Here is a 7,445-nt window from a genome sequence, read left to right as displayed (position 1 = left end):
GGTCCAGACCTTTCCAACGCCGCCTGAGTCAAGGTGCTACGACGTCCCCAAGTGGGGATGCCTGTAGATGAGCACATTTTCCCAACTTTGAATGTAAGTTTCCAGTATCATTGAAAATGTGGCCTCAAACGAGCAGTTTTGCCCCCGAACGTGGGATTTGGCTGGGGACGGTTTCTATATTCAAGTTGGGATGGGGGGCACCGAGGTGAGTGGTGGTTGTCCCCGAAAAAGCCCTCCCCTTTTCCGTAGCCCCGTTTAAAGTTTTGTTTGGGCTCCTGTTCAGCGGGGATGCGCGTGCGCGTGGCAACCTTGACACGCCCGTGTTCCCCTGGACCAGACCTTTCTAACGCCGCCTGAGTTAAGGTGCTACGACGTCCCTAAGTGGAGATGCCTGTAAATGAACACCTTTTCCCAACTTTGCACGTTTCCAGCTTGAGAGGAAAAGGGGCTTAAAATTCACAGTTATTCGCCCGAACGTGGGATTTCGCTGGGGACGGTTTCTAAGTTCAAGTTGGGACGGGGGGCACCGAGGTGAGTGGTGGTTGTCCCCGAAAAAGCCCTCCCCTTTTCCGTAGCCCCGTTTAAAGTTTTGTTTGGGCTCCTGTTCAGCGGGGAAGCGCGTGCGCGTGGCAACCTTGACACGCCCGTGTTCCCCTGGACCAGACCTTTCTAACGCCGCCTGAGTTAAGGTGCTACGACGTCCCCAAGTGGGGATGCCTGTAGATGAGCACATTTTCCCAACTTTGAATGTAAGTTTCCAGTATCATTGAAAATGTGGCCTCAAACGAGCAGTTTTGCCCCCGAACGTGGGATTTGGCTGGGGACGGTTTCTATATTCAAGTTGGGATGGGGGGCACCGAGGTGAGTGGTGGTTGTCCCCGAAAAAGCCCTCCCCTTTTCCGTAGCCCCGTTTAAAGTTCTGTTTGGGCTCCTGTTCAGCGGGGAAGCGCGTGCGCGTGGCAAACTTGACACCCCCGTGTTCCCCTGGTCCAGACCTTTCCAACGCCGCCTGAGTCAAGGTGCTACGACGTCCCCAAGTGGGGATGCCTGTAGATGAGCACATTTTCCCAACTTTGAATGTAAGTTTCCAGTATCATTGAAAATGTGGCCTCAAACGAGCAGTTTTGCCCCCGAACGTGGGATTTGGCTGGGGACGGTTTCTATATTCAAGTTGGGATGGGGGGCACCGAGGTGAGTGGTGGTTGTCCCCGAAAAAGCCCTCCCCTTTTCCGTAGCCCCGTTTAAAGTTTTGTTTGGGCTCCTGTTCAGCGGGGATGCGCGTGCGCGTGGCAACCTTGACACGCCCGTGTTCCCCTGGACCAGACCTTTCTAACGCCGCCTGAGTTAAGGTGCTACGACGTCCCTAAGTGGAGATGCCTGTAAATGAACACCTTTTCCCAACTTTGCACGTTTCCAGCTTGAGAGGAAAAGGGGCTTAAAATTCACAGTTATTCGCCCGAACGTGGGATTTCGCTGGGGACGGTTTCTAAGTTCAAGTTGGGACGGGGGGCACCGAGGTGAGTGGTGGTTGTCCCCGAAAAAGCCCTCCCCTTTTCCGTAGCCCCGTTTAAAGTTTTGTTTGGGCTCCTGTTCAGCGGGGAAGCGCGTGCGCGTGGCAACCTTGACACGCCCGTGTTCCCCTGGACCAGACCTTTCTAACGCCGCCTGAGTTAAGGTGCTACGACGTCCCCAAGTGGGGATGCCTGTAGATGAGCACATTTTCCCAACTTTGAATGTAAGTTTCCAGTATCATTGAAAATGTGGCCTCAAACGTGCAGTTTTGCCCCCGAACGTGGGATTTGGCTGGGGACGGTTTCTAAATTCAAGTTGGGATGGGGGGCACCGAGGTGAGTGGTGGTTGTCCCCGAAAAAGCCCTCCCCTTTTCCGTAGCCCCGTTTAAAGTTTTGTTTGGGCTCCTGTTCAACGGGGATGCGCGTGCGCGTGGCAAACATGACACGCCCGTGTTCCCCTGGACCAGACCTTTCTAACGCCACCTGAGTTAAGGTGCTACGACGTCCCCAAGTGGGGATGCCTCTAAATGAAGCCAATTTCTCCTATTTGAATGCACTCTCCCAGCCCAGAGAGGCATGTGCCTTAAAATTCACAGTTATTCACCCGAACGTGGGATTTTGTTGAGGACGGTTTCTAAATTCAAGTTGGAACAGGGGGCACCGACGTGAGTGGTGTTTGTCCCCGAAAAAGCTCTCCCCTTTTCCGTAGCCCCGTTTAAAGTTTTGTTTGGGCTCCTGTTTAGCGGGGATGCGCGTGCGCGTGGCAACCTTGACACGCCCGTGTTCCCCTGGACCAGACCTTTCTAACGCCGCCTGAGTTAAGGTGCTACGACGTCCCTAAGTGGAGATGCCTGTAAATGAACACCTTTTCCCAACTTTGAATGTAAGTTTCCAGTATCATTGAAAATGTGGCCTCAAACGAGCAGTTTTGCCCCCGAACGTGGGATTTGGCTGGGGACGGTTTCTAAATTCAAGTTGGGATGGGGGGAACCGAGGTGAGTGGTGGTTGTCCCCGAAAAAGCCCTCCCCTTTTCCGTAGCCCCGTTTAAAGTTTTGTTTGGGCTCCTGTTCAGCGGGGATGCGCGTGCGCGTGGCAACCTTGACACGCCCGTGTTCCCCTGGACCAGACCTTTCTAACGCCGCCTGAGTTAAGGTGCTACGACGTCCCTAAGTGGAGATGCCTGTAAATGAACACCTTTTCCCAACTTTGCACGTTTCCAGCTTGAGAGGAAAAGGGGCTTAAAATTCACAGTTATTCGCCCGAACGTGGGATTTCGCTGGGGACGGTTTCTAAGTTCAAGTTGGGACGGGGGGCACCGAGGTGAGTGGTGGTTGTCCCCGAAAAAGCCCTCCCCTTTTCCGTAGCCCCGTTTAAAGTTTTGTTTGGGCTCCTGTTCAGCGGGGAAGCGCGTGCGCGTGGCAACCTTGACACGCCCGTGTTCCCCTGGACCAGACCTTTCTAACGCCGCCTGAGTTAAGGTGCTACGACGTCCCCAAGTGGGGATGCCTGTAGATGAGCACATTTTCCCAACTTTGAATGTAAGTTTCCAGTATCATTGAAAATGTGGCCTCAAACGAGCAGTTTTGCCCCCGAACGTGGGATTTGGCTGGGGACGGTTTCTATATTCAAGTTGGGATGGGGGGCACCGAGGTGAGTGGTGGTTGTCCCCGAAAAAGCCCTCCCCTTTTCCGTAGCCCCGTTTAAAGTTCTGTTTGGGCTCCTGTTCAGCGGGGAAGCGCGTGCGCGTGGCAAACTTGACACCCCCGTGTTCCCCTGGTCCAGACCTTTCCAACGCCGCCTGAGTCAAGGTGCTACGACGTCCCCAAGTGGGGATGCCTGTAGATGAGCACATTTTCCCAACTTTGAATGTAAGTTTCCAGTATCATTGAAAATGTGGCCTCAAACGAGCAGTTTTGCCCCCGAACGTGGGATTTGGCTGGGGACGGTTTCTATATTCAAGTTGGGATGGGGGGCACCGAGGTGAGTGGTGGTTGTCCCCGAAAAAGCCCTCCCCTTTTCCGTAGCCCCGTTTAAAGTTTTGTTTGGGCTCCTGTTCAGCGGGGATGCGCGTGCGCGTGGCAACCTTGACACGCCCGTGTTCCCCTGGACCAGACCTTTCTAACGCCGCCTGAGTTAAGGTGCTACGACGTCCCTAAGTGGAGATGCCTGTAAATGAACACCTTTTCCCAACTTTGCACGTTTCCAGCTTGAGAGGAAAAGGGGCTTAAAATTCACAGTTATTCGCCCGAACGTGGGATTTCGCTGGGGACGGTTTCTAAGTTCAAGTTGGGACGGGGGGCACCGAGGTGAGTGGTGGTTGTCCCCGAAAAAGCCCTCCCCTTTTCCGTAGCCCCGTTTAAAGTTTTGTTTGGGCTCCTGTTCAGCGGGGAAGCGCGTGCGCGTGGCAACCTTGACACGCCCGTGTTCCCCTGGACCAGACCTTTCTAACGCCGCCTGAGTTAAGGTGCTACGACGTCCCCAAGTGGGGATGCCTGTAGATGAGCACATTTTCCCAACTTTGAATGTAAGTTTCCAGTATCATTGAAAATGTGGCCTCAAACGAGCAGTTTTGCCCCCGAACGTGGGATTTGGCTGGGGACGGTTTCTATATTCAAGTTGGGATGGGGGGCACCGAGGTGAGTGGTGGTTGTCCCCGAAAAAGCCCTCCCCTTTTCCGTAGCCCCGTTTAAAGTTCTGTTTGGGCTCCTGTTCAGCGGGGAAGCGCGTGCGCGTGGCAAACTTGACACCCCCGTGTTCCCCTGGTCCAGACCTTTCCAACGCCGCCTGAGTCAAGGTGCTACGACGTCCCCAAGTGGGGATGCCTGTAGATGAGCACATTTTCCCAACTTTGAATGTAAGTTTCCAGTATCATTGAAAATGTGGCCTCAAACGAGCAGTTTTGCCCCCGAACGTGGGATTTGGCTGGGGACGGTTTCTATATTCAAGTTGGGATGGGGGGCACCGAGGTGAGTGGTGGTTGTCCCCGAAAAAGCCCTCCCCTTTTCCGTAGCCCCGTTTAAAGTTTTGTTTGGGCTCCTGTTCAGCGGGGATGCGCGTGCGCGTGGCAACCTTGACACGCCCGTGTTCCCCTGGACCAGACCTTTCTAACGCCGCCTGAGTTAAGGTGCTACGACGTCCCTAAGTGGAGATGCCTGTAAATGAACACCTTTTCCCAACTTTGCACGTTTCCAGCTTGAGAGGAAAAGGGGCTTAAAATTCACAGTTATTCGCCCGAACGTGGGATTTCGCTGGGGACGGTTTCTAAGTTCAAGTTGGGACGGGGGGCACCGAGGTGAGTGGTGGTTGTCCCCGAAAAAGCCCTCCCCTTTTCCGTAGCCCCGTTTAAAGTTTTGTTTGGGCTCCTGTTCAGCGGGGAAGCGCGTGCGCGTGGCAACCTTGACACGCCCGTGTTCCCCTGGACCAGACCTTTCTAACGCCGCCTGAGTTAAGGTGCTACGACGTCCCCAAGTGGGGATGCCTGTAGATGAGCACATTTTCCCAACTTTGAATGTAAGTTTCCAGTATCATTGAAAATGTGGCCTCAAACGAGCAGTTTTGCCCCCGAACGTGGGATTTGGCTGGGGACGGTTTCTATATTCAAGTTGGGATGGGGGGCACCGAGGTGAGTGGTGGTTGTCCCCGAAAAAGCCCTCCCCTTTTCCGTAGCCCCGTTTAAAGTTCTGTTTGGGCTCCTGTTCAGCGGGGAAGCGCGTGCGCGTGGCAAACTTGACACCCCCGTGTTCCCCTGGTCCAGACCTTTCCAACGCCGCCTGAGTCAAGGTGCTACGACGTCCCCAAGTGGGGATGCCTGTAGATGAGCACATTTTCCCAACTTTGAATGTAAGTTTCCAGTATCATTGAAAATGTGGCCTCAAACGAGCAGTTTTGCCCCCGAACGTGGGATTTGGCTGGGGACGGTTTCTATATTCAAGTTGGGATGGGGGGCACCGAGGTGAGTGGTGGTTGTCCCCGAAAAAGCCCTCCCCTTTTCCGTAGCCCCGTTTAAAGTTTTGTTTGGGCTCCTGTTCAGCGGGGATGCGCGTGCGCGTGGCAACCTTGACACGCCCGTGTTCCCCTGGACCAGACCTTTCTAACGCCGCCTGAGTTAAGGTGCTACGACGTCCCTAAGTGGAGATGCCTGTAAATGAACACCTTTTCCCAACTTTGCACGTTTCCAGCTTGAGAGGAAAAGGGGCTTAAAATTCACAGTTATTCGCCCGAACGTGGGATTTCGCTGGGGACGGTTTCTAAGTTCAAGTTGGGACGGGGGGCACCGAGGTGAGTGGTGGTTGTCCCCGAAAAAGCCCTCCCCTTTTCCGTAGCCCCGTTTAAAGTTTTGTTTGGGCTCCTGTTCAGCGGGGAAGCGCGTGCGCGTGGCAACCTTGACACGCCCGTGTTCCCCTGGACCAGACCTTTCTAACGCCGCCTGAGTTAAGGTGCTACGACGTCCCCAAGTGGGGATGCCTGTAGATGAGCACATTTTCCCAACTTTGAATGTAAGTTTCCAGTATCATTGAAAATGTGGCCTCAAACGAGCAGTTTTGCCCCCGAACGTGGGATTTGGCTGGGGACGGTTTCTATATTCAAGTTGGGATGGGGGGCACCGAGGTGAGTGGTGGTTGTCCCCGAAAAAGCCCTCCCCTTTTCCGTAGCCCCGTTTAAAGTTCTGTTTGGGCTCCTGTTCAGCGGGGAAGCGCGTGCGCGTGGCAAACTTGACACCCCCGTGTTCCCCTGGTCCAGACCTTTCCAACGCCGCCTGAGTCAAGGTGCTACGACGTCCCCAAGTGGGGATGCCTGTAGATGAGCACATTTTCCCAACTTTGAATGTAAGTTTCCAGTATCATTGAAAATGTGGCCTCAAACGAGCAGTTTTGCCCCCGAACGTGGGATTTGGCTGGGGACGGTTTCTATATTCAAGTTGGGATGGGGGGCACCGAGGTGAGTGGTGGTTGTCCCCGAAAAAGCCCTCCCCTTTTCCGTAGCCCCGTTTAAAGTTTTGTTTGGGCTCCTGTTCAGCGGGGATGCGCGTGCGCGTGGCAACCTTGACACGCCCGTGTTCCCCTGGACCAGACCTTTCTAACGCCGCCTGAGTTAAGGTGCTACGACGTCCCTAAGTGGAGATGCCTGTAAATGAACACCTTTTCCCAACTTTGCACGTTTCCAGCTTGAGAGGAAAAGGGGCTTAAAATTCACAGTTATTCGCCCGAACGTGGGATTTCGCTGGGGACGGTTTCTAAGTTCAAGTTGGGACGGGGGGCACCGAGGTGAGTGGTGGTTGTCCCCGAAAAAGCCCTCCCCTTTTCCGTAGCCCCGTTTAAAGTTTTGTTTGGGCTCCTGTTCAGCGGGGAAGCGCGTGCGCGTGGCAACCTTGACACCCCCGTGTTCCCCTGGACCAGACCTTTCCAACGCCGCCTGAGTTAAGGTGCTACGACGTCCCTAAGTGGAGATGCCTCTAAATGAACACCTTTTCCCAACTTTGCACGTTTCCAGCTTGAGAGGAAAAGGGGCTTAAAATTCACAGTTATTCGCCCGAACGTGGGATTTGGCTGGGGACGGTTTCTATATTCAAGTTGGGATGGGGGGCACCGAGGTGAGTGGTGGTTGTCCCCGAAAAAGCTCTCCCCTTTTCCGTAGCCCCGTTTAAAGTTTTGTTTGGGCTCCTGTTCAGCGGGGAAGCGCGTGCGCGTGGCAAACTTGACACCCCCGTGTTCCCCTGGTCCAGACCTTTCCAACGCCGCCTGAGTCAAGGTGCTACGACGTCCCCAAGTGGGGATGCCTGTAGATGAGCACATTTTCCCAACTTTGAATGTAAGTTTCCAGTATCATTGAAAATGTGGCCTCAAACGAGCAGTTTTGCCCCCGAACGTGGGATTTGGCTGGGGACGGTTTCTATATTCAAGTTGGGATGGGGGGCACCGAGGTGAGTGGTGGT

This window comes from Osmerus mordax, unplaced genomic scaffold, assembly GCF_038355195.1.
Source record: "Osmerus mordax isolate fOsmMor3 unplaced genomic scaffold, fOsmMor3.pri Scaffold_45, whole genome shotgun sequence".
NCBI lineage: Eukaryota > Metazoa > Chordata > Actinopteri > Osmeriformes > Osmeridae > Osmerus > Osmerus mordax.
The sequence above is the reverse complement of the archived record's forward strand: the minus strand, read 5'-3'. Positions refer to the sequence as shown.